Source organism: Balaenoptera acutorostrata, chromosome 2, assembly GCF_949987535.1.
Source record: "Balaenoptera acutorostrata chromosome 2, mBalAcu1.1, whole genome shotgun sequence".
Taxonomy (NCBI): domain Eukaryota; kingdom Metazoa; phylum Chordata; class Mammalia; order Artiodactyla; family Balaenopteridae; genus Balaenoptera; species Balaenoptera acutorostrata.
Genome location: NC_080065.1, coordinates 35833206 through 35847831, shown reverse-complemented (window position 1 = coordinate 35847831; position 14626 = coordinate 35833206). Strand labels below are relative to the sequence as shown.

At 42.5% G+C, this 14626-nt stretch overlaps 1 protein-coding gene across 5 annotated transcripts in view; it reads left to right on the top strand.

Moving 5' to 3' along the window:
* Positions 1 to 7909: 7909 nt before the first annotated feature.
* DAB2 (DAB adaptor protein 2) overlaps positions 7910 to 14626 on the top strand; it is a 53275-nt gene continuing 46558 nt past the window's right edge. The window contains exon 1 of one of the 5 annotated variants that reach the window (XM_057540495.1): positions 7910 to 8439. The gene's annotated coding sequence lies outside the window, so the exon portion shown is untranslated. The remainder of the gene's footprint in view (positions 8440 to 14626) is intronic. The other 4 variants (XM_057540493.1, XM_057540494.1, XM_057540497.1 and 1 more) reach the window with 4 other exon arrangements.

The window sequence follows — 14626 nt, the reverse complement described above, 5'->3', positions numbered from 1 at the left end:
CAGAGATGGCCTGGAAAGATGCTGAAGTCATGATCAAAGACAGACAAATGGATCCGAATGAGGTCATAGATCCAGGGAGGGGAGCAGAGCAAGGAGAGCTGAGGTGTGAAGCCCGAGTGTGTGGGGGGCAGTGGAGGGGCAGAGCAGTCGCAGAAACCAGCAAGCGGAAGTGACTGGCGTGCCTTCCAGAGTTGTGCTGGAGAGTCCGTGTCACTTACAGCCTTTTCATTTCTTCATAACTTCTAACAAGAGTCAGGATCGCATAGGGGTTAATTCACAGACCCTGGAACCACGCTACCTGGCTTTAAAACCTGGCTTTGGCATTTTTAAGCCTGTTATGTTCATCAGTTTCCTCAGTTTCTTAATCTGTAACATGGAGAAAATAATACAGGTTTTAACTCACAGGATTGTTATAAGGATTAAGTAAAGTAATGTCTATAATGTGCTTAGAAGAGAGTCTATATAAAAAAGCCATAAAAGTAAAGCAATACATATCCATGTACCCTGCAGCAAGTCTTAGAAAAAAAATTATCAGCTTGATTGGACCGCTCTTTTATTTATCTCTCTTCCTTCTCTCAAAGGAAAGCACCATCTTGAAATTGTGATTTATCATTCCCATGCATCTTTGTATTCATTTATATGAGTATTGTGTCTCTAATGCACAATTTTATTTTTTATATTTTAAACCGTCTATGAAGTATTTACGTGTTCATCTATACCTTGCTCTGCTTACACAGTTCATCTGTGTTGATGCAAGCAGTTCTGGGTCATACATCCATGTCATTGCTATTATTGTTAGAGTATTCCCAATGGATGCCTGCACCACAATTTATTTAGCTGCTGTCCAGTTGATAGACACTTAAGTTGCTTCTACTTTTTGCTATTCTAAGCATTCTTAGACATATTTCTTAGCAAATGAGTTAGAGTTCTTCTAAGCTGATTTAGAAGTGAAATTTCTGAGGTTTAGGGTAAGCTTATTTTCAAAATTACTTGATATTTTAAAAATTATTCTTTTAAGATATTCAGACAAAGATCACGTTATCATCAGCACTCTACTTGTGCTAACTACGACTACAAGTCTTTTAGGCAAATTGACTTGTTTAATCCTCATAACAACACTATGAAGGAAGTTCTATTATTTCCCTCACTTTATTGAAGAGAAGTTCAGCAATTCTCAGATCTCACATTTGGTAAGCTGTGGAGCTGGGATTCACACCTAGATACACCGGTTCCAGAGTTATGCTAAATGAAAATAAGATATAACAAAAAGCCAAGAAATTCTGACCAAAAAGTATCACAAGGCAGATAAAAAGGTTTCATTGAAGGAGATGAGACTTCATATAATCCAATATGAACTCATCTTAACTAATTACATTTACATAGACCTTCTTTCCAAATAAGGCCCATTCTGAAGTTCCAGGGTAGACATGAATCTTGGGGGAACACTATTTAACCCAGCAAAGGATCCCCGTCTATCTTCTGTGGTCAAAGAGAAGAGTCTAATCTACTTTCCACAGGGCAAGCCTTCGGATACTTGGAAAGAGCTCTACTACCCATAGATCTCCACTCCCAACCCCTGGCGTAACGTGCCCTATTCAGTCAGGCCATGATGGCAGCACATCCAGTAGTTCTCAGTCCCCAAGAAAAGTCCCTCACTGTCCAAGTGGCCCTGCTCTGGACACTCTTCCATTTGCCAGTGTCTTTTGCATGAAGGGGTATCTACAGCAGATATTGGACAGACCGATACAGGAAACAGTAAACCCTAAGTGTTGTCACTAACCACTATCATTATGGTTGGGTCATGACTACACAAGCCATACGTTCTAGGTCATTCAGGAAAGTTGAGTAATAGTTCTAGCTCTGTCTCTAACTTTGTAAACAGAAGTAAATCAAGGTTTCTGTGCTTATATTTCTTAACCTTTAGAAAAAGGAATGCTTGCCCTAACCTGTTTGACAATGATGTTGCGAGGACACACATCAGATTGGTACAAAACACTCAGATAAAAATCCTCAGATAAAAATGAATAGGAGGAATGTGACTAGACAACCATAATGCAGTGGAATTTAATCTTCTTTTACGCCATGGGGTCCTTTGATTATCCAGTGAAATCTGTGGTGCACCTCTTCAGAAAATGCACATGAGCATGGGCACACACGTATATCTAAGCTTCAAAGTAATTGGGGAGGGAACTCCCTGGTGGTCCAGTGGTTAGGACTTCATGCTTCCACTGTAGGGGGCCCGGGTTCCATCCCTGGTCAGGCAACTAAGATCCCACAAGCCATGCCGCCAAAATAATAATAACAATAATAATAATAATTGGAGAGTTAAACTACCCTGGAGTCCAGACATGGTTTCCCTTCATTCTTTAATTAAGAAGTGATTTTGAGCCTGAGGATTAAATGAGTACAGCAAATAGTATTCCCCCTTGATTCACAAGTGGCTGTTCCAGTTTAGAACTGAGATTATTAAGCCAACCCAGGAACCCCAGCACAGCAAGTGGCCACAGTTGGAGCAGAGTAGAATCTTTTTTGGATCGAATTGAGTGTCTAGATTCGGAGGCCCCTTTCTCAGTAGTAGCAACAGATCTCCGAAGTAAAAGAGGTTGGTGCTCATTTTCTCATTTTCTGCCTTTCCCCTGCTTTTAATATCCCCATTTCAGCAGAAATTCACTCATCTCTCTTTGACAGGATGAAACTGATCCATGAAAGTAATCCTCACTAATATGTTAGAAAATCAGGGTCTGGGATTAGCCCAAGGGATCAGCCTTAGGAAAGTTCACTGCAGCCAGAGGAGCATCGTTATCTAAACACATGATTTACTAGTGATAGAATTTCTGATGCTGGTGGCAGAAATCATTTGGGACAAAAACACCTTTCTTGCCCACCTCCCCCCTAATAATGTATTTTTTGAATACGTTTTGAATAATTTATAGTATTTCTATAATCTCAAACTTTCCAAAGTCCTCCCAGGTATATAACTTCTTTTTCTTCCCACCAGAAGCCAAAATGGGAGGGGAAGACAGGGCACGCCCATTTTATAGATAAGAAAATTGAGTCCTTGAGAAGTTAGGAAACTTGCGGAAATCTTGTAGTTTGGTAAGAGATGGAGCCTGAACTTTAATAACCCAGATCTGATCTTAAATCTCACTTTCCTTTGCTGTATCAGAAAAACAATTATGTACATAATATACAGCTTCAATTTTCAAATGGCCCCCTTTGAAGCCAATATGTAAAATGACTTCAGGGATAGCAGAGGGCCATTCCAGGAGTTGGAGGTCCTATAATCTTCTCTTTCTAAGTAACCTTAAGCTGGATGCAGAGTGGAGTTGACAATCGCCTCCACCCGCTCAAAAATAGGAAAAAAATCTGTCCCTGCTCTTACTGATGTCTGAGATCCTTTTAACACTGGGCAGTGCCTTTCATACCAAGAGAGGGTCATGGTTGGAAATGCAAATATCTGGGTACAGGTCCATGCAAATGACTGGTATCAGATCCTTCTCTGAAAACAAGACTTGACAGGGGAGGGGGCAGGGAGAGAAGTCACCACCAGAGCCAGGACACTGTCTGAGGCTGCAGAGAATCAGGGGAGAGAGAAAGGGCAGTATCTAAAGACCAGTGGCACCTGCTTCCTCTCAAGCTTGCTGTTTTCCCTCTCCACACAGTTCTCAGGGCTCAGAGAGGAACAAAATGAGTGTCTTCTTGACCACAGGAGAAACTCAGTGTTTCTCAAAGAGGGTCCCCAAAACCACAGCGTCCAAATCACCCGGAAGGGCTGGTTAAACCTGCAGGTTCCCATGCACTGCATGCCTCTCCTCCCACACCAACACCCCCCCACTGGCCACCACACCTTTCCAGGCTCTGGGGCTGGACCCAGGAATTTTCCCTGGAGCAAGTTCCCAGGAGGCCTGTGGTGAACAGTAAAGTTTGAGAACTGTGCTCTAGAGGCCAAATTAGATCAGGAGAACACTGATGAACACTCACTTCTGAAAGACCTTGAGGAAAACTCCTCAGGGAAAAGCCATTTTATAGCTTTTACAGCTCTTCTCTCTCCTTATCTTAAAATCACTTGGTGTATTTTTTTAAAAATTATACAAACCTATGCATGTATCATTTCACTTAAATGCACAAATGAGATCCATAACTATATCTGCATACAGGCTCTTTTAGTTTCTTTTCCCTTTTTGCAGGGCTCTCACCCTCCTCCTCCATCTACCCTCATCTCCATTGGGTCCCCAGTAATCTGTATCGTCACTAGTCTCTAGTGTCCCTGATAACCATGCACACACACACACACACACACACACACTCAAACCTACATAGCTAAGTGTTGCTTTTTGTATTACTAAAATAGAAACATATTTTACATTTTTTTCTATATCTTGTTTTTCTCACTCAACACTACCTCATAGAAATCCTTCTATATTACAGGGTTCAACTCCAGTTTTATTCTTTTTAATGATTGCATATGATTTCATAGTGCAGATGAATTGTAATTTATTCAATCATCCCCTTACTGACAGACATAATTTGTCCCCAGGTTCCTGCTGTTGTGGACAATGCAGCAAGTAACATCTTTGTATTTTTTAATGTATATTTTATTTCTAGGGGATAGATTCTTGTTCATAGGATAGAGAACTGTATAAGTATTTGCTACAATAATAATTAATATTAGCATTTTGTAGTATTACATGTATTTTTATTTTTAATAACTCTTTCCAACTTACTTTCCAAATAAGATAATATTTTAACGAGTAATTCATATGTGGACTCTTTTTCCCCTTTACAACTTCTTCTTATAAAAATTTGTATTATAGCAAAATGTAACTAGTTATGTAAATCTATCATATTGAATTTTTCCTTCACTTTACAACATTCCAGCTTTTCAAGTAACATCTGAGTTTCACTAATGTTTCACATCAGAAGCAAATAATAAATATTGAGTTCTGAGGTGCGATACAGGTGTAACCAAGAAAACAAACAAAAGCAACCAACAACACAAAACAAAAACAGGCTGCCTTTAGTAGACTACCCTCCAAATATCTTAGATTTTAGATAGATAGATAGATGATAGGGAAAACCCTCCAATGTTTGCCCTGCCTTGCCAACAGCCAAATCTGATAGGGCCAGTTTTTCTGCATCTGTGAATGTGCAGAATGAGTGAAGGTCAAAGAACATTTTCTGAGAACAATAGCTATCCTCTTCTTTTCTTTTTTTTTTTTTTTACAACACCGAGGAGGAAAAAAAAAAAAAAAAAAGATGTGACCTTGCTAGATCCACAGATTTCAACCAGTCCTTGTTTGATTAGAACATCTGGAAGCATCCAGCAAGGAATCAAGGTGCACAGACAGTCTACCTATGGCCAAGTCTAAAGAACCACTTACAATTCATGGGAAATGGCAGGATTCAAAATGGGATGTTTAAGGGAAACAAGAGCAGTAGGGAAGGAGATAGGAGAAAGCCTGGAGAAGGGAGAGAGAAAGCCTTTCGTCTGTGAGCTATAGGGGGAAAAAAACCCAGCTTAATTATGGAAGAAAAGACACACACATAGGATAGCTTGCACAGGCAGAGTTGCTGTGGAAGCACATTCCAGGAAAATCTTAAGAGATTACTTTAATAATAAACCATGCATTCTTCAGCAAGCCATCACGGGATTAACTACCCCTTTCCTAGGCTGGGAACAGTCGTCAGTTTTGGGGTTTTCTTTTTTTTCTTCCTTTTCCCTCACAAGCAGGTTTTGTGCACAGAAAGAGTCATGCAAGGACCACAGTTTTTCAAACATTGCCCTCAATTTTCCTCACCTTAATTGTCTAAACAGTAATTTCAGAAGTGATAAGAAAAGACCGTGGTTTAGGCAGGGTTAATGTCTGGGTGGGCTTGGGTGTGATTCTCCAGCAGCAAGGATGTTCATTTTAGATTTACTGAAAAGCCAGCAGCTTCCATGGGACAGGAGACTATGTTCTACCAGGGATAAAAAGGGTTACGTTTATTTTCATTCTTCTCTCTGTCTTTTTTTTCTTTTCTTTCTTTCTTAATGTGAGCAGGATACTGAGTTACTGCCAGAAGCAATATCAGAGCCCTAGAGATATAAAAACACACTTCAAGTCAAATCAGAGTTATCCACTGTCGACTCGTAAGATGTCTGTGTGAAATGACAGAGATGTCCTCTTCAGGCTGAACGTGCAAGCGCACTGTTCACAGATGCACTGTTTTCAGCAGAAACCTTCTCTTGAAACTACAGCTTATGGCAGATGAAATCATGTTCTTCCTCTGGCTTCTTAGACAAATCCCTTCCATTTGGTGGGGTAGGGCAAACATAAGTCAACATTTCTTGATAAGAGTCTTTCGATTAAAAAAAAAATAGATGTGGGTGGTCACTTCTGAGAAAGTGTTACATAGTGAGGTTAAAAGAGAGCCCCATTTTTTTTTTCTTCAAATTGTCAAAGCCTCTGTTTGCCTGAAATCTGCTGTCATTGTTCCAGCTACTTAGCTTTTGGAAGGGAAACCAACCCTCTGTACTTCTGGATCTTAAAAATAAAGCACTATGTCCTAAAATGTACCAGAATTAAAGTTCTCTGCACAGAAACTAACACACCACTGTGAAGCAGTTATACTCCAGTAAAGATGTTAAAAAAATAATAAAACAAAACACAGAATGTGGTATAAAATAAATAAATAAGTAAATAAATAAATAAATAAATAAATTTCTCTGCACAAATGTTATAAATACAGTCCCAAGACTAAATTTTATATACCTCTTGTCATTCACACAAAGTCATTTTTTTAAATAATAGCAAATTGCCTCAGAGGAATAGTGAAAGCTGTCAGCACCACCCCCCTCATGTCTACCTCCCCAGGTATGAGGGGATGAGACAGGTGGCAGAAAGAGTAAAGGTCAAAAGAGGTAGTATTGTCATCGCTGACAGGTTTTGCTGCTCTGCACGCCTGGCTCCGGGGCTGTCCCAAGCCTGACCTACTTGAGAGCAGGGGCTGTCACTCACACTGAGCTGTCCCAAATTACGTGGTTTTGCAGTCGGAGCTAGGCTGGGACCACAAAATACATATCTGGTGTCCCATGAGCCTGATTTGAACCCCCAGTTTCCAGAGGTAAAATGCAAATCCACTGTGTGTTACTTACTCAATAAAATCAATAACCCCTTCCCATCCAAGTCACAACTTGTTTTTTTCACATTTAGTACACACTGTCTCAGACTTAAAAAAAAAAAAAAGAAGGAAACATAGACATACTTTTCACAAGAATAATTTCATAATTCTTAGAAATCAACAAAGCTTCTGGGGATGTTTTACAATTGTTCATGATTTTAAAATACAGACAAGATGAATCCCCAGCTTGTGAAGGTCCACTAAGATACGCTATGGAGTGCCTTCTACTGCTGAGAACTGTATGTCAATATTTTCAAACATTTTATTTCTCATATTTCAGATTTTTCTTAGAAGTATAGGAAACACTATAGAAATCACTGCAGATAAAGTCATGTTATGTGTCTACACAGGGATGCCCGTACTGTGGGAGAAGCCAGTATATAATCTCTCTGTTTATATCAAATATATAGCTTAATTAGTTAGGTTATTTAGGCGTGCATATTTTTGTTTATATCAGTTTCCCAGAGAGAGGATTGTCTTTATATCTGTATATACAGGATTATATTTCATACATAAATACAGTATGTTTTACATATACGCACAGATTACCCACCAATTTAAATCGGTGCACTTAAGTGCACCCACATCTGCCGTGAAAGAGACACGAGTTCCTTTAAAGGGGGCAATCACACGTGCAACTGGAGCGACAGCAGATCTGAGCTAGCCTCCACTGCTTCTTGCCAGGAAAGTCAGGAGTAGAGGCAGCCCTTTGTTCAAAGGGCCCTACCGGGTTAGGACGACTTGGGACGCCACATCCCTGGAAGCAGCAACGCAGAGAAGGAACTTGTGAGATGAAGGTCGCTGGGTCCCACCCCTTTCCTGCGGAGTTTCCCTTTCCTGTCCTTAAGCGCACCCTCCCCTGTCCCTTGTCCCCAGCCCCGCGAGTCTGGGCTCCGGACGGCGCCCTGTCTCCTTCCTCCTCCCCTTCGCTGGGCTCCGGGCGATCGCCCCGCGCTGGTGGGGCTCCCAGTCCTCGGGAGCCGGCTCCTCTGCGCGGCCCCAGCTCGAGTTAATAAACAGTTAAGTTTGGAAGACTCAGCAGACACGTTGAGGGGGAGTTACCCAGCCCAGGCAGCAAAAACATCCCGGCGCATTCCTGGGGAGTCCTCAGCTGCCAGCATCTGATTAGAACCATATCTCGCCGGGAGTGGCCCGCGGCTCCGAGGCTCCCGGGCCGGCGGCTATTTAAGCGCGGCCGCCGTGTCGGCTGCGCGGTCGCCAGGCGGCTCAGGCACCCCGGGGAAGTCATGCTCGCATCGCGGAGGCGCTAGCTAGCCTGTGAGTAGCTTTCCGATCCTTCTTCCCTTTGGCTCCATTTTTGGCGACCTCTTTCCCTCCTTTGCTTCCCCCACTCCGCTCCGCCTTGGGATGCAGACCTGGGACTGCTGGGGCATCTTAGAAAGGAGACGGTGTACTTGGGCAAACAGGCGGTTTTGTGGCCTGACATCCGAGGAATGCTCCCACGAAATGCGTTTATCTTTGGGGTCGGAATCCAGATGTCCAGCTAGTGACATTTAACAAGCGCCTCGTGTGTGTGTGTGTGTGTGTGTGTGTGTGTGTGAGAGAGAGAGAGAGAGTGTGTGTGTGTGTGTGTGTGTGTGCGCTTGTTGAAAAGCTCTGTGGGCAGCCCGGATCGGACGCTGGTGTGGCTGCCGACCGCCTAATTAACTCCTCCGAGGGGGGTTATTTTTGCCGTGTGACAAAGGCTGGGGTCCTGGTTTGTGCCCGCGAGAAGCTTTTTCCCGGTGACTGACAACGTATGGCATTAAAATGTGAACTTTGTCTTACACCCGATTCTTAAGAAAGTATCTGCCCAAGAGACTGAACAAACTTGTTTGAAATAACTCCAAGCGTTTAAGTGGTGTTTGCCTGCTTGCTGTAATCTGGAAAGATTAAGTAAAAATTTTGGAAAAGGGGAAAAAAATGAATGGGTTAAAACCGTAGAGCCCCAGTCAACATAGCGGGTTTCATAGCCTAGAGCCGACTCTGTTATTTGTTTCTGTCGTCCTTTCCTCTTGACTTAATTCTTAGCCTGGAATTCAGGTCCGCCGTCAATTTTAGCAGGGAGCCCTTTGAGTCCAAAGAGAAATCGAACTGGATTAAAAACACTTAAAGAATCTGGATGTTATCTCCACCCCATCCATTCCCCTCCTCCCCCCACCTTATCCTCTTTCTTTTTAGTTTGTGTTTGGAAGGAAAAGAGGCACTCTGTAAAACGAGAAGAGCAGAAATAAGCTTCCAGACACATGGAAAGACTTAAACATTATGGAGGGGCGACTTCATGAATAGTAAATGTTGTTATTGCACTATAAAGTGACTTAATGAAAAAATTTCTGGCCCTAATCAGGCAAAGCAGGGGAGGGGTGGGGAGAGGGAGGTAAGACAGAGCTAACTCAAACAGAAGGAATGGCTGAGGAAAGAAGGCAGCTGCAGAAATTCCCTCAAGAGGTCCGATAAGGCTCTTGGAATGGCTTTGATGGGGTATGTAATTGATCTTCCTGCAGGCTTGAGGTTTGCTCCCCACATAGGAGCATCTACTGGCTGTTGGGGCAGGAGGGACGAGCTGGGAATGGGGGAGACTGACAGCTACCAAATGGCTTGCCTCCACGCTCTGTGACACCTCCACCTGGCTTCTGAAACCAGCAGCCAGACCTTGATCAGGCTACTCTTCTCTAGGCCTGGTGCCCGCCCCCTCCGCCCCCAGGTTCTGTCTCTCCCTCTTTGAGGGGAGATAGATAGGCCTCTATGATACTGCAAGAAAGTTTATTGCCATGAGAATTCAGAAGTATTTGAGATTGAGCTCTCCTTCATCTTTGGGGAAGGATCCTTTGGGTTGAAGTGCTACGTATGTGCTAATAAATAATGGTACACCTGATGCAATGTGCAATCTTGTTGAGAAAGCACAAAGGAGGCCTAGTGGTTTTTTCCAATGTGTATTTCTGGAACAGATTACTTCTAAATCCCTAATCAGTAGCCTCCTAAGGCAGACTGGATTCTTTTTCTTGTTGGTGATGAATAACTTCACTTCCCCTTCCCTTCCCACTCCCAACTCTCTCCCTTCCTATCCAAATGGATGCCCTAGCAACCAGTTCTTCTTAAGCTATACCGTCCTCCATTTTAAAGTAGATGGTAGGAGAATGTCTTCCAACTTTGAGCTGTGACACAGAGGTAGTCGCCATTCTGGTGATCTTGGACACGGCTGATCTTCTCCTGAGGATGTGAGAGAGGGAAGGAAGCCACAGCACTTGTTCAAAGCCTTGCCTCATTGTTAAGCACAGAATCCAGGGTCTGCATTTCCACTCAAGACTTTTATAGTTGGAGATTCAACTAAAAGTCCAAATTCCTGTGCATTAGGCTTATGTCTTGCCTTGCCCAAAAGGTTGAATGGATTTCAGCCACCTTGTTAGGGTTGAAGGGAGTTGCTTTCAAGACACTTGTTGGCATGAAGGAAGGTGGTACAGGGACCCCTGGAAGCTGCTGACCAGCTGGTTGGTGTGATATTTATTGGCCTGCTCGGCCATGCCTGCCATTACCTGAAGACTTAGAGAGCGGGAAGACGGAAGCCTTGGTCATGGCTGCTGGTCAGCAGGAGGCTTTGTGGAGACATGGGCTCTTGGTGGTACAGCCAGTAGGTGCTGCTTCATTCTCTCTCTACCCTCATATGTCTGTAAGCCTACAATTGCTACCACGATATTTTTCACCTTGGTAGTTTTGAAGTTTCCATGTGTTTCCCTTCCTCAGTCTCTCTTGACTTGAGGATTTAATTAATGCTTTTCTTAAAGACAAACCTAGGATGCTGAAATACTTGAGAAGGCTGCCAAAGACAGAGCTCCAGGTGTTAAGTTGCCCTAAGGGGCAGCAGAAGATGCCTCCCCAGGTGGAAAGCCTTGAAACTGGACCAGTTAGGGAGGTTTTGGTATTTGACCAAATGCATAAGGCTCTCTACACTCCAAGCAGAACCAGAATGAGAACTCGACTAGAAATATGAAACACCTGAGGAACAGGATGTGGTATTTGAAAATTCTCTGGCGCTGCTGTGTAATTCTAAAGTTGAAGCTGTGCCACTGGATTGCACAGAGGTTGGCCAAAATCACATTTAGCTGAAATAGCTGTAACCTCAGATCTATGTATTTAAGGGTAACCTAACTCATGGTAATGTTTCCTGACTGGATTAATCCTGTGACTCAGAAGGAAAGCAGGCCATCGAGCCTCCTTCTATAAAGAGTACGCTGATTTCTGGTGAGGGGAACAAATGACGCTGCGTGTGGACACAAAGGGCTGGCACACAGGCCGTTTCTGCCTCACACCTTGCTTAGCCAGGGAGTGGTTGCGAGTGTGGGCTCTGGGGCCCCATTGCCTGAGTTCAAATCCCAGGGACAGCACTGCTTCTCACGTGACCTTGAGCAAATTGCATCATTTCTCTGACCTTAAGCTTTCTTATCTGGAGAGAATAATAATACCTATCCCCAGGTTTGTTGGGAAGACTGTTAATCCGGTATGCTTAGAATACTTTGTTCTGATGTTTTGTTTTCATGTTGCCCCCTGAACCACTGAATTATGTATCTTTGTGAAAACTAAAGGCGGAACGGGGAATGTCTTTGTCAAAGTTGGGCACCGCCTGTCTACCTGAAAAATGTTAATCACTTAAGCACTTAATATTAACAAAGCCAGGGAGTTTGCTGTGCTTAACACTAAACCGACTGGGAGTTACTCTCTGTTCTCTGCCTGGAGCCTGCAGTTTGCTTTGGTCAAGCTGACCTCCTCTGGTCTCATTTAAGTCTTTGCCTCCACCCCCTACCCCCAGACCCCCTACAGAGAAGGAGCAGTCCTTCCCCCTGAAGTCAGCATTATAACAGAAGGAAGTGGGAAGGGAGAGGACCCCGGGAACTAAACTGAGGGGCTAGGCTAGAAATAAAAAGTCTTCTGAGTACACAGGGCCCCATACTGTCCTTGCCCACGTAGCTGGGCAGGTTGCCATGGTTACTCCCCTTCCCGAATCTTTCCCCTACCTTGGAAGGAAGCCTGTCACTCTAGGGTAAGCAGAATCTGAACAAACTGCTTCCTGGTCTAAAAATGGAAGTTACTTTTTTTTTTATTAAGTGAGGTAGAATCTCCTCTCTACCTACCTCATCCTTCTCTTCTAAAGTTATTTTCATCCAAAACTGTAATCCAGATTGTCCAACTCTTGCTAATTCTTACATCATCACGACACAAACATTATGGCTTATGAAATTTCAGGAACATAAAAGCTGTTGCCTCAATATAGAGCAAGCCAGTCAATGTTTTTCTGCTGCTGTAACTTATAACTTAGCCCCTAAGCTAGCTAAAGGCAAGTGACCTTTAACTGCTTTAAACTAGCAAGAGTTCTGAGTGAACAGAGCAGGCTGAGTGAGCGATCAGTGGCAGCGGAGCTACGGTGAGGCAGAATGCACGAGGGCTGTCACTTATATTTTTAGGTAACCATGGAGGAAAAGGAGCCGGTAGGTTAGGAAGTAAGAATACTGGAAAAGCTGGGTTTTAAATGTTCTCCAACCTGAAAGAGATTTGGGTGAGGAATTTACGGTTTAATGTTTTCTCTGGGTAAAAAGCTACCCTATTTCTCCCTAGCAATGTGATGCAAAGTGTTATTCTGAAACAGACTTAGAACTTTATGTAACCGATGAGCCGTGTAAGTTCTCATTTAACAGTCAGATTCATTCATTCTTTCAAGATTGGACACGTAGTTAGCTAGACTGTAGAGTTCACAGCTAGAAAGAACTCATCTCAGACTAGCTTTCAGAGTGCGGTCTCCAGACCAGCTACATCGGCATCACTTGGGAACTTGTTTGAAATGCAAATTCTTGGTTCCCATGCTACATCCACTAAAGCAAATATGAGCAGTAGGGCCCATCCAGCTGTATTTCAGCAAGCCCTTCACATGATCTAAGAGTAACTTTCATATTTCAGTTGTTCAGTGGAAACCATAGCAAAGTAACTGAATTCCTACAGTCATGGAAATAATAAAGCATTTAAACATCGCTCAGTTTAACTGAATCTTAGAAAGATGAAAAAGCACAAACCTTGACATTTTTCCTGCTATCTCACATAATTGCTTTCTTGATTCTAGGAAAACCGATCTACTCCTTAGTTTTATATTGTCACTTCGCTTCCAAATCCTCTTCCCTTTGGGGTTTTTAAAAAACATAATTAATCTCCATTTATTAGAAGACTGTCCCAGTTGCTTCTTTTTAAAAAGATTTCCGTAAACTAGATCATTACTCTTGAACCAGATGGTTCTCTCTAACCTATAAAACTTTTTATTTTGTTTTTTCATGCCTTGCCCGGAGTGCAGATGTAGGCCTTGCCATCATGGTAAATGAATCTGCTGCACTTAGTTTTTATAGCGCGTTATGGTTTATGAAGCACTATTCCATTCTCCCATTTGACTTTCACTTGAAACAACTTAAGGTAGAAAAGATATCTCCATTTCTTAGCTCCAATATGATCAATAGATATCAGCCTGCCCAAGGTCATACCATTAAGTGGTAGAGCCAGGATTCAAGCGTTAATCTTTATGATTCAAATCTTGATGGTTGTCAGAATATTTAGTAAATACCTGTTACGTGAAGTATGTTGCTAGGCTAGCAACGGAAGAACTCCCAGTGAATAGAACTCTAGAAGGAAGTCTAGAAGAAATTCTATTTTACGTGAAATAAAGAATGTAGACTCTACTCCTGCAGTGGAATGTGCTACTCAATGTCTCTGACCCTTAGTCACCTCACCCTCCTTGCAAAACAGTCCTAAGAATGACCAGTGTTAATCAGAGACGGGTGTTTAGCAGAGATCACACCTTAGACTGAAAGATACAAGGGTGTGATTTAGAAGGAGAGAATTGGAACTCTGGCTTTGAAGAGGCAGCATAGGTTAGTGGTTAAGAGCTTGGGCTTTGAACTACAAATGATGGTGTCCACAACCCAGCTTTGCTATTGAAGGCAAGGGATATAACAACTGAGCTTCATTTTCTCCATCAATAAAACGAGTTGCCTCCAAACTAAAATTAAAGGAGAAGCCATGGAAAAAAAAAAAAAAAACTTCCTCAGAGCTGCTGCTTCAGAAATGTACCTGCTCTAGGACTATAATTCTCAATGAAATAACTAAATTGATATTGGAAAGTGGTCTTGTTCTCATTGTTTGTGGTCTTTAGGCAAGCTAAAATCTAGAGATGAACATATTCAGGCTGAAAATGAGACCATCTTTCTTACCTACCATGAAACTATTAAATGTGAAGGTCAAGCAAGAAAATGTGGCAATGCTTCATAAACAAGTACAGGCACATAGATGTTAATTCTTAAGGTACCACTTAAATCTCCTCTGGGCAGGACAGTTAAGTCCTCCTGAGGTCTAGAATTAATCCATGCCCAAGTAACTGGAAAGTTAAAAATATCTTCACTAATGTATCCATGTTGGGTGCATCTGCCTTCCTTGT